Source organism: Echinops telfairi, unplaced genomic scaffold (genome assembly GCF_000313985.2).
Source record: "Echinops telfairi isolate 266 unplaced genomic scaffold, ASM31398v2 ScPeMD7_5805;HRSCAF=6673, whole genome shotgun sequence".
Taxonomy (NCBI): Eukaryota; Metazoa; Chordata; class Mammalia; order Afrosoricida; family Tenrecidae; genus Echinops; species Echinops telfairi.
The window spans coordinates 238,965-251,155 of NW_022109704.1; positions in this window are offsets into that span (position 1 = coordinate 238,965).

A 12,191-nucleotide genomic window follows, 5' to 3' on the forward strand; every position below is an offset into this window, starting at 1 on the left:
CTGAAATTTTCTAAGTATTAGTAGCATGTCATCTGTAAATGTCTTTCTAATTTCCTAATTTTCATACCGTGTATTTCCCTTTCTTGCTTATAGCTATGGCTAGGACTTCCAGTACAATATTGAACAAAAGTAGCGATAAAGAGCATCCTCATTTCATTCCTTCTCAAGAGGAACACTCTCAATCTTTCTCCATTCAGAACAATGGTTCCTGTTGGTTTTGCATATTTGAATGCCTTCATCATAATGAGGAATTTCCCTGGTATACCTAGTTTGCTGAGAGTTTTCATCAGAAAAGAATATTGGATTTTATCAAATGATTGTTTTTATTCATCAGCTGAGTAATCAGGTGATTCTATTAGATAGAATTTTACTGAGAATTATTGCATCCATATTCATAAGGGATATTGCTCTATAGTTTTTGTTTGTTTGTTTGTCCTGGCATTGCTTGGTTTTGATATCAGAGAGATGCTGGCTTCAAAGAATGCAGTAGAGAGTGTTTGTTCCTTTTCTATGTCCTGGAGTGGTTTGAGTAGACTTAATGGCAACTCTCCTCTGGCTGTTTGGTAGGATTCCCTAATGAAGGTGTCTGGTCTGCATCTTTCTGTGTTGGTGGTAGTGGTGGAAAGTTTTTTGGTTTTGATTTCTGTGCATTCTTCAATTTCTTGTTTAGTTGTGAGTCAACTGTAAGTTTTTAGTAAGTTATAATATAGAGACTTGAGCACAGATATGAAGGTAACCCTGGGACCTGTGCAGCCTTTTCTCCGGAGTATAAGGACAAGTACAAATTGAAAATAAAAACCAAGTACCAACCCAGTTGCGCCTGAGTTTCCCTCCAAAGGGCTTTCGGGACTGTGGCCTTTTGGTAGGGGATTACAAGGTCTTTCATCTGAGGTGGCTCTGGGTGGGTCCAAACTACCCACCTTTCTATCAGTAGCCAAGTACTTCATTGTGCTAGGAAATAAGCTACCTCTTTCTTCTGTTCTTTCAGAATTCATCTTCCATAGCTTGTCATTATAGAAATTTTCTCTGTTCCTTTGAAAAGTATCGAAGCACAAGGTGTTAGCTTGTGTTGGGTCGGGTCGGAACTAGGCAGCCCCCGTTTGGACTAAGCTGAAGCAGATTCAGGCCCTGCACGTGCTTCCCTGCACGTCCCAGAGGTCAGCAGCAGTCGGTGCCAGAGAAACCTGATGTTCCTGGTTCAAAGAAAGCCTCCCATTCCAGACCCCGTATGCTAATTGCCATACATTCCTCACCACCCCTTTAAAAACCCTCGCCCCCAGCTGCTGAGCACGACTTCCCTGACCGGTTGGCCTGGGTCACGGAACCTCGTCCGGGAGCTCCCCTAACCCCTAACAAAGCTCTTTCTGCTTCTGCCCTCCCTTGTCCCGTCAGTTATGTCCGTCTTCCTCCCTGTCCCTCAGTTCCGCCTTTACAGCTTGAATACCTGGAAGCCAACTATTGAAAGTACAACTGCAGACAATCTCCCAGTACCTTCGCATTTCCTGGAAGGATCTTAGCCAAATCTCAGATGACGCAGACTCTGAATTGCAAACCTACCTTCAGCCACAAGGAGGCTAGAAAATTAATCATTTTATCACGAGAGCATGAATTCACCTATTTATATAAAAGGCAACATTTCTTTCTGTCTTTGAAGTTTTTTTAGTGGATGGCTACGATGGACCACATTTTGCTTTAATGCTTATTAGAATAAAACCTTTGTATGTATCTTCTGTGTTTGTGGAGAGGTTTTCTACATTGAGAGGAGATTTTGCTCTTAGTTTTATTTCTAACAGGAGTCAGACCTAGATAAAGTTCTTGGTACTGAGTGCTGGTTTCCCTACCCCAACAGAGAGGGCAAAGCACAGTGCAGGCACTCAGAAATGTTGGTAAATGCTTTGCAGAGCACCATCAGCTACTGAGTTCCTTTCTGATGGGGCGAAGTTTCATTCCAGGAACATTTAAATAAACCTACTGTACAGCATTCTTTCCTTCATTTGTCTCGCTTCTCCTTTGTGATCCCTCAGCATCCTCTTTCACTTTCTTTTTCTCCAATCACGCCTCACCATTCCATCTCCCTCTGCTCAGCATCTCCTGGGGACTCCCAGGACACATTACCCGGCTTTCCATCTGACCACAACCTCATTTTCCAGGGGCCAAGTAACTGCGGAGACTCGCCTGAGGCTCTGGTGAGAGCAAGAGGCGGCTCTTGTACCACAGGAACACATGCCAGGGCATTGTTGGCACTGCCCTGCCCCCTTGCTGGTCTCCATGAAGGAATCCAAGGAACAGCCAGGAGTCCTCCCCAGCACTAGCACTGCAAGCTAAGCATCTCACGGAGCACACAGGAGATTCCCAGGTAAGAGGTCAGAATCCTTTTCTCAGGACAGTCTGATGCTGAGACATCCAAGGTAGTCTAGCCTTTCTCCCAAAGTCTTATCTTTTCTCTAGGGGGATGACTTTCCACCCAGGAACCCAGCTGGAGCTTTGCTTTGGACTCCAGAAGCTTCCAGAGGCATCTGCTTCTTAGCATCTGCTCCTCTTCTCACTTTGCTTAACCCCTTGCCTGGCCCTCCCAAACACTGATTCCCTGTGGAAGGCTGCCCGGAACCCTGGCCCCTGTAACTGGGAACAGTGCCTGGTGATCATTTCCCTCAGCTGTAGATCAGGATCCCTGGTGGCTTCGTGGGTTACTCATTGGACTGCTAACCACTGCGTCGGCAGTTCAAAACCACCAGCTGGTATGCAGGAGAACAATGAGGCTATCTATTCCTGTCCAGATTTATAGTTTTGGAAACACAAGGAATGGTCCTACTCTGTCCCACAGGGTCCCTATGAGTCAGCATTGACTGGATGGTGGTGAGTCGGGTTGTTTTGAAATAGACCAGATCGAGTCAGTCCCTCCCCACAGGACCTCGCAGGACCGCCCCAACGCAGTGCACACCCCTTTAGAGCCACAATGTTGGAATTGCCTTCACTCCAAAACATTGGCACCTCCTGTGTCGGAATCATTGAAGGTGGCGTTTTAGGTATGAATTACCTCACTCTTTGTGATAAAGGTCACTGGTGTGATGGGCAGTATGCACTATAGTTGTTAGATGCCATCAACTCTGTTCTGATTTATAGCATCCCCAGTAATAACAGAATAAAACACTACCCAGTCTTGTGCCATTTTCACAATCACTGCTCTGTTTGAGCCCATTATTGTAGCTGCTCTATCAACCCGTTCTATTGCGTACCATCCTCTTATTTACTGACCCTCTACTTTACCAAATAAAATGTCTTTCTCCAGTGACTGTCTCTCTTGATTACATGTCCAAATTATGTGAGACAAAAATATCACCATCCTCACTTCCGAAGAGCATTCTGACTGTACTTCTTCAAACCCAGATTTGTTTGTTCTTCTGGCAGCCCATGTATATTTAATATTCCTCTCTAAAACCCTAATTCAACTTCATCAATTCTCTTATCTTTCTTATTTATTGTCCAGCTTTGGAATGCATATGCGGTGATTATAATACCCTAGCTGGTATCAGCACTCCCTAGTTCATGTGGCATATACTATCTATAGAGAAGCAGCTGTCTGTCTCTTTGTACCTAGAAAATCATGTTTTGATAGAAATGACTAGCTATCCACTAATATCACTATGCCCTTCTTCCTTAACTTCAGAACATCTATGTTATAAGGTCAGCAAAGAACCCATTGGAAGTTGTGTTGAAGGAAGGGTGGCCAATGAAATAAAACAAAGGTTTAAAGGGGGAGCTTTAAGAATGTTAAGTGAAGGGGCAGACTGAGATGACAAATACCTTACATTTTCATCTCTTCTTTCCACCCAGGCCCTAGACATGCTTAAAGTCCCAACACCCAAAGAAGAAAGGGGAAAATAACCAGACCTTTAATGACATCACGCAGCTCCTAAACAGCTCTGGACTACAGCCTTTTAGATTTTACAGTATGTACAATTAAAATAATTTTATATTTAAGAATCCTTTTGTGTCAACTTGGCAGAACCAGGTTTCTCAGTAGTCTGACAGGTAAGTCCCAGTCATCCCCCATGATGAGAGCCTCTGGAGGTTGTAACCTGTTTCCAGTATAAGTAGATGCTGTATAAAAGCTTGCTTGCTTTATGCTGGGTCTGGATCTTACGTCTGCCTTGTTGACCTCCAGTTCTTTGAACTTGGCTCAGTACCCTGCCATAGTGCTGACAATTCTGGGAGTCATCATCAGCCTGCCATCTTGCCTGCTGACCTTTGATTCATTTTGCAGCCAGAAGCCTGCCTTCTGAACTGCTAATCTTGGGTTCATCAACTCCTGCAGCTGCCCATGTTAGGAGAAGCCTCCAACCTGGCTCTGTCCTACGCATTTGGAACTTGTCTGGACTTGGAATTTGCCTCCTTCTGCAACTGTATGAACCTTTTCCTTTCATTCTTCTCTTCTTTCTCCTCTTCTTCTCTCACCCTCTCCTTCCTTCTTTCCTTCTGTCCCTCTCTCTCTCTCATTTTCCTTCCCTCCCTCTCATTTATACATGTCACTGGTTTTGCTTCTCTAGCTAACCCTAACTAGGACAGCACTGTTATTTCAGATTTCTGTTACTAGCAGTCAAACGGCATTTCTAACACAGACATATATACAAACACAAAGAAAAGGTGCAATACCAACATGCCACAGCTTCTGTTAATGTAGAAGGAGCCTATAAATAAAGTATCATTCTGTGGCAAAGGAAGTACAAGAATGTGGAACCTGAGAACCTGGAAGAAGGTGTATGTGGTCTACACCCAGCTCTCCTGACTACAGGGTTCAGCCTTGCCAGCCCTAGCAGAGAGGCAGGCCTCTATGGTCCAAGACCAGGGGCAGCGCCTCAAGCAGTAAATTCCAGGAAGGATGTTTATCCACAGCACGTCTATTCCCCATCAATGCTTAGATCATTTTTAGAGACACTTGGCTCCCCACGTATGCAGATTAAGCATGCTTCTCTTAAAGAACATGTGTTCTTCTTGCATGTTTTCTACTCCCTTTGAAGTACTCCCTTTGTGTGCTTGGAATAGAAGATCAGTAGAATGTTCACTTGCTCAGTGTATATGATTAAAGAGGGGTTCGCATGCCTCAAGAGGCATAAAAACCCATTGCTGAATAAACTCAGGACTCATCTCCTGAGCTGGGAGGGAGTTGAGTCCCCTGTGCCCAGGTTTCTGTCTTCTTTAATTGCACATCCCTCCTCGGGCCCTTCAATCGTGGATTGGGCCCCAGACAAGAATTTCAAGATAGCACTGGGTCAGAAGAAGAAGGAGGTTGTTCTCACTTAAGGAAGTAGTCCCCAGTCAGACTAACTCAAGGAGTCTTTGCAGCGCTTCACTGCAGAGACTTTATTGTTACTGTTGAATATCCTCTCATTGTTTTAAACGTTTCATATTTAGTACATAATGTCTATCTCATATGTTGTCTGTGAAACAATTCCAACTCCTGAGGACTCCATGTATGTCAGAGTAATGCTACATTCTATAGGGTTTTCAACACATGATGAATTAGAAGTAGATGACTGGGCCTTTCTTCCAAGGTACTTCTAGGTAGACTTGAACCTGCAGTCCGTTGATTCACATCTGAACATAGTAACCATTTGGACCATCCAGGGACTCCGTAAAATGTCTCCAAGTAGATATTTGGCAAACAGATAAATAAAATTAAAGGACTTTTTCCTTGTATGTATAGAAAGAACATTTTGAGAAAGCAGTGAGAAGCACTTTCGATATTAACTGATCCTAAGCTTGTTGGTGCTGCTGCTATGATGATGATCTGGTGACGGTGTGACCAAAACTCTTGGTCAGATTCTCACTTCTCTGCCGTCGCCCACACCTGAACATTTTCAAATGATAACAGAGATGTTTCTTGAAGATAATAGTCTTGGAAATTTCTGTCTCTCTTTCTCTTCTTTTCTAACCTCGTATTTCTTGACTAAGACGTTGCTGTATATGTAGATATTCTGTCAATGTTGGACATTTAGACTATTACTTCCTATTCTTTAACTATCAATTCTGCTGTAGAACTGCTTTAACGGATGGCCAGTGTACATATACCAGCATTGGACTAGTAAAGACAGCGCAATTTAAATTGTTGGTACAGAAATAAACAAACAGAAAACGCCATTTCCTGCTGTCCAGTCCATTGTGATGCGGAGCGACACAGCAGCACAAGGTCGGAGGCCCCAGTGGACACAAAGCCTCCTCCTTCTCCTGTGCAGTGGTTCCTAGCTTTTCACTTTCTCTTTCGTGTCATTTAAAATCAATCAATCAATCAATCCGAAACCTTCTTTCCCTTGCCCACCCCCCAGGTCTAGACAGCCACGGTCTGTGTTCTATCTCAGTGGATTTCCCTGTTCTAGCCTGGCATATAAATGGAAGCATGCAACGTGTGGTCTTCAGTGTGTAGCTGGCATGTTTCACATAGCTCAATGCTTTCAAGATCCATTAGGTTGTGGCATGCATTACTGCTCAATTCTTCCCATTGCCGAAGCCAGAGCTTTAGCCATTCCTCAGAAATTGGGCATTTGAGGTGTTACTAACTTTTAGCCATTTTAAATAATACTTCTATGAACATTCATGTGCAAATGTTGTGTGTATGTTTTTTATTTTTAATTTTTCTTGGAGACATAACAGGACTGAAGTTTCTGGGTAATATGGTATATCTAGTTAATACCTTAAGGAACTGTTTTCCATAGTGATGTGCCGTGTCACAAAGTATGAGGGTTCTAATTCCCTATCCCTCTTAACACTTTGTATTGTGTATATTTTTAAATTATAGCTATTCCAATAAATGTGAAGTGATATAGTATTATGGTATTGATTTGCATAGCCCTGATGATGAATGATCTCCAGCTTCTTTTCAATGGTAATTAATAGATAATATATATTATATATAGTCCTTGAAGAAATGTCTCTTCAGATTATTTGACTGTTTTTTAATTAGATTAGTTTCTTGAATGAGTGAGTCAAAAAAAGTTCTTTATATACTCTAGATACAATACTGCTTTGTTATTCCCACCAAATGACTTCTTCCTGATGCCTCTGTAAAAATTGTTGGGAAAGATACTGATATGATTATATGATTCAGCTGTGTGTGATTGTTAACAGGGTTAATTGTGCTTGTCGTCCATGCTGGATAAAAAAATAAACCCTCTCAGAAGCAAGAATGGTGTATATCACTAACAGCAAGAGAGATGAGCCAGGAGTGGGGCATGTCCCTTGAACCTTGAGACCCTTGCACGTTAAACCTCTTTGACCCAGCTTTGACACCAGAGGATCCAAGAGACAGCTTTGACAAGAGAGGAGCAGCAACCACAGAACCAAGAGCCAGAGCATGAGGCAGGGCAGTAAACTTCCAAGCCCATGGAACAAGTAAAACAGGTAGGAGGCTGACTTGTGGTGCGAATGCCTTAGTTGATGGAGCCAGATGTGCTGAAAATAGATTTAAAGCTGAGTGCCGTCCGGCTGAGGCTATGGCAGGGTGGCATGCCTTCTGGTAATTTACCGGCAGCCCTAAAAGAGCTTTGTAACACTGGACAAACACAACAGAGGCTGGTGGGCTATGTGTCTGAGAGGCCAAAGCCCAGCTGAAAAGAGGCTGTCCTGTCTGAATCTTTGTATTGTGAGCACCTGTAGCCTATTAAATTCCTTAATAAACACAATAAAGCAACTGGAAAAAATAACTGAAAGCTGAACAGAAAAGTACTTAAAGCTGAACAAAAGGGAACTCAAGAAAATAAAACATTATAATGAAATGTGCAAAAACCTGGAGTTAGAAAACTAAAAGGGAAGAATAACCTCAGTATATCTCAAGCTGAAAGAACTAGAGAAAAAATTCAAGCTTTGAATTGAAATGTTGAGGGGTTCTACAGGTAAAATATTAAAATTATGCAGGAAGCATCCAAAGATAATGGAAGGACTACACAGAGTCACTCTACCAAAAAGAACTGGTCAACTTTCAACCATTTCAAGAGTTGGCATGTCATCAGTAACCTGTGGTATTGAAGGTAGAAGTTCAAGCTTCCTGGAAGGCATTAGTAAAAGGAAAGCCCCAAGAATTTCCAGAATACCAACTGAAATACAAAGCTGAAAAAAACTCACGCAGTGTTGGAAGCATTCGCTTGTGTGTGCCAAGGGATTTGAAGATCAGTTTCATGGCCAACTGACTGGAAGAGATCCTTAGAAAGAAAGGTGTTCCAGTAGACTATGAAAAAAATTCAAACTATCAGCATCACATGCAAGCAAAATTTTTCTGAAGATAATTCAAAAATAGTTTCAGCAATATGTCAACAGGCAACTGCCAGAAATTCAAGGTGGATTCAGAAGAGGACATACAATTAGGGATATCATGGCTCAGATCAGATGGTTCTCAGAGTAGAGAATAGCAGAAAGTTGTTTACATGTGTTTTATTGACTATGCAAAGGCATTTAGATGTGTGGATCATAACAAACTATGAATAATATTGCAAATGATATGAATTCCAGAGTGCTTATTTGTGCTCATGCAGAAACTGTGCAGAGACCAAATAATAGGTATCTTCACAGAGCAAGGTGCTGGCACAGGTTTTAAAATCAAGAAAGGTGTGTGTCAGGGTTGTAGCCTCTCACTCTACTTCTTATTCAATCTATACACTGAGAAAATAATCTGAGAGGTTGGGTTAAATGAAGAAGAATGTGGCATCCCGATTGGAGAAAGGCTCGTTAACAACCTGCCGCATGAAAATAACATCACTCCCTTGCTCAAAGTCAAGACGACGCGACGCATTTACGGATGCATAGGAAAGACAAAGGCCTGCAATGTGGGTTACAATTCGATGTAAAATAGATCTTCATAACTGGAGTGATACACGACATCATGATAAAGGGCGGAAACAGCCAAGTGGCCGAGGATCATTTTACTTGGATCTACAATCAACACTAGTGGAAGCAGTCATCAATAAATCAAGTGATTTATTGCATCGGACAAACATGCTGCCCAGTTTTAAGACATTGAAGAGTGAATATGTGACTTTGGAGGGCCAAGGTGACCTAACTCAAGGCATGGTGCTTTCCATTGTCTCGTAGGCATGTGAAAGTTGGACAACACACAAGGAGACTTGGTACTATTGAGTGATGGTGCTGGCAATAAATGTTGACATGCCCATGGATTGTCAGAAGAAGAAACAAATCTGTCTTGGAACAAGTGTAGACAGCATGCTCCTTGGAGGAAATGATGGTCAGGTTTTGTCTCACAGACTTGAGACATGCTATCAGGAGGGCCCAGTAGAGGGTCAGCATAAAAGAAGGTCCTCGGTGAGGTAGCTTGCACACTCCCTACACCACGGGGCTCAAGCGTAACAATGGTGAGAACAGTGCCAGCCTGAGCCATGCTTCTTTGTGTTATCCATAATGTCGCCATCGGTTGGAGCCAGCCCCATGGCACCGAGCAACAACCGCCACCCAGCCTGAGCCTCCACAGGTGTGTCAGATAGCAGGTATACAGGGATATTGTCCCACTCGCGTTTCACACTCTGTGACCCTCAGGCCACTCTCTATCTAACTGAGCAATGGACTGAGTCCCTGGGACTGGGTTGCCTCGTATATGAGCTCTTATCAAGCCTTATATTGCTTAGAAATTTATTTAAAAGTCAATTCAAGGAGAGGCCAGAACATGAATGAAGGCAATAGTTAAGCCGACTTGTGCTTTCTGACCAACAGGTTAGTGGTGATCTGTTGTCCTTAAGCTTGCCCGTATCTAATTCCTGTCAAGTCCTTTCTAATCAGGGCAACCTCATGAGGATTTCCATGGCTGGCTTTTCAGAAGTAGATCAGGGGTCCTAAGTATATGCCAAGCATTTTTCATTTAATTGAATGAAAAGAATTCTGTTAAATACACCTTTCTCTACCTGCTTGACAGGGTTTCCCAAAGTGGGCAGTGCCATGCTGGAATGATCCAGGGAGTGGGGGCCACAAAAGTCAATACGTACACTTTATCCAAGATTAGGATTAAGGTGACAGTTCAAAAGTTGTTCATTGCCAGGCACCACTGAAAAAATGTTTTCTGAAGAGGGAGTGAGAGACCAACTAAGTTTGGGAACCTATGTTAGAATGTCCAAGAATTTTCAGATTCTGTTACATCATGGCACACCAAACAAAAGAAAATAATTCTCAGCATAATGGTTTAGGCGGGCCAGGATGCCAATCGCCAAGAGTGTTCAGCACTGGGTCCCCTAAGTCCTTCCAGCCACTGCCTGGGAGCAGAAGAGAGTGTGCAGAGATCATCCCACTGAGAAGCAGACAAGCTTGCTCTTAGATTGTACCTTGGAAACTGTTCCGGCTTTCCCTTTTCTTGGCTTAAACTCTTCCCAAGGCATTCCTCAGCATGTTGTTGGAGCTCTGGGCTTTAGAGTTTGGGAAAGAATGGCAGGATAGCTTGTGCCTATGCAATAGGAACTTTATTGAATAAGGTCGAGGAGAATGAGACTTGAGATCTGGGATGTATTGGGGACATTAGAACACACAGAACTCTTTGAGAAGATCGTCAGCTCCATGAAAAGGAGATGAGCGTGCAGCAGGAGGGTAGACCTATGCCTTGACGCTCTTTCATCCGTGACTCTGTGATGCCCCAAATGGTGCATCAGCAGCAGCCTCCAGAGCCAGAGGAGCAGCCGGAGCCCCCTGAGGGCTCGCACTCAGGGATCTGGTGCCGGCGGCGGTGGAAGAGACGAGGTCTGTGGTGGCTCAGGCAGCAGCTGCCACCCCCAGAGCTGCAGCAGCCCCCCGAGCTAGACCCACAGCAGCCCCCAGTGCTGGACCCACAGCAGCCCCCGGAGCTGACACTGCAGCAGGAAGAGGTTTGAGGGCATTTGGGGGGACACTTGGGGGTGCACTTGGGAGGGGGCTGGCACTGCTGGTGGTTCTGCTGGCAGGACATCTCGGTAGAACTTTTCAATCTGAAAATTAATGGAACTCGTTAGATAAGGCAAGGAAGGATGGTAATTTAATCTCTTTTCAAATTCAAGCATATTAATTAAGGGTACCTAGTATCCGCACATCAATGATGAAACTTATACTACAACATATATCTTTCTCCTGAATAAAAATATGTGGTCTAAACAACTAGACATGGTAAGAAGTTTCTCATTCTTTTATACAATGAACAACCAATATTCTGAAACCTTCATAAGCCTACATGAAGTGTTCACACACCCTACTGATGTGTCCATTTAATTACCATAAGAATATGTCCCCCACAAAATTGAAGGACCCATACTGCTCTGAGACCCAGACAGATTTCTGCTGAGCTGATTCGCACTGGGTCATATTTCTGTTTAGTATATCACCGAATCAGCGATATGTCCCTCTCTCCTCAGGCTTCTTCCCTTCTCTCTGTTCCTCAGTCGGTTTTTGTTTTGTTTTGTTTTTGTTTTTACCTCCCCGCTATCAGCTCTTCCCTGATCCTGCTAAGAGCTGCATAGGCTCCCACACTCACCCTCCCTGAGGTCACAGGAGCACAGACACCTGTCTGAGGAGTCTGAGGAGATGAAGTGGCAGCGCTGGGCTTGGCTTTCATAAGGGCTCTCGAAGCTTGGCTCTGGGAGGGGCACGAGGTGGCTCTTAATCAGGGCATTCCTGACATCCCCAGGCTCCCTTCTCTCTGCTTCCCAGAAAGCCTTCGGAGTTCCCAGGGTGCTCTCTGGGGCTGGTGTCTACAGGATCAGCCACAGCCGGCTCCCAGGACTGGTCTCAGAAGAGCAGCCTGGGAATTCCCAAAAAGTCAGTGCCTGGACAAAGGTTGATGAAATGGAGGCCTCTACAAGAACTTATGTGTAGAAGCGCTTTCTTCCATTCCCTGCCCCACCTGTCCTCGTGGGTGATGCTCCACATCCGACTTGCATGACCACGCTGATTTCTCTGACACACGGATGGAGGGGAATCATCTTCCTAGGCTGTGCTCCACCACACAGCTCTCCTGACCCCATGGGCTTGAATAACCCTCAGGGCCCTGTGGACCTGAGGATTGCTAGATGGATCCAGTTGGTTTCCACGGATTATTATTTTCGTGTTTAGTTGAGAAATCATGTTTCATTTATTAAACATTTTATTGAGAATGGGTGAAGGTCTATAGGGAAACTTCATTTGTGACTAAACCCCTTCAGTTATAAATACTTTTATTTGTTATAAGGCATTTTTTTCAA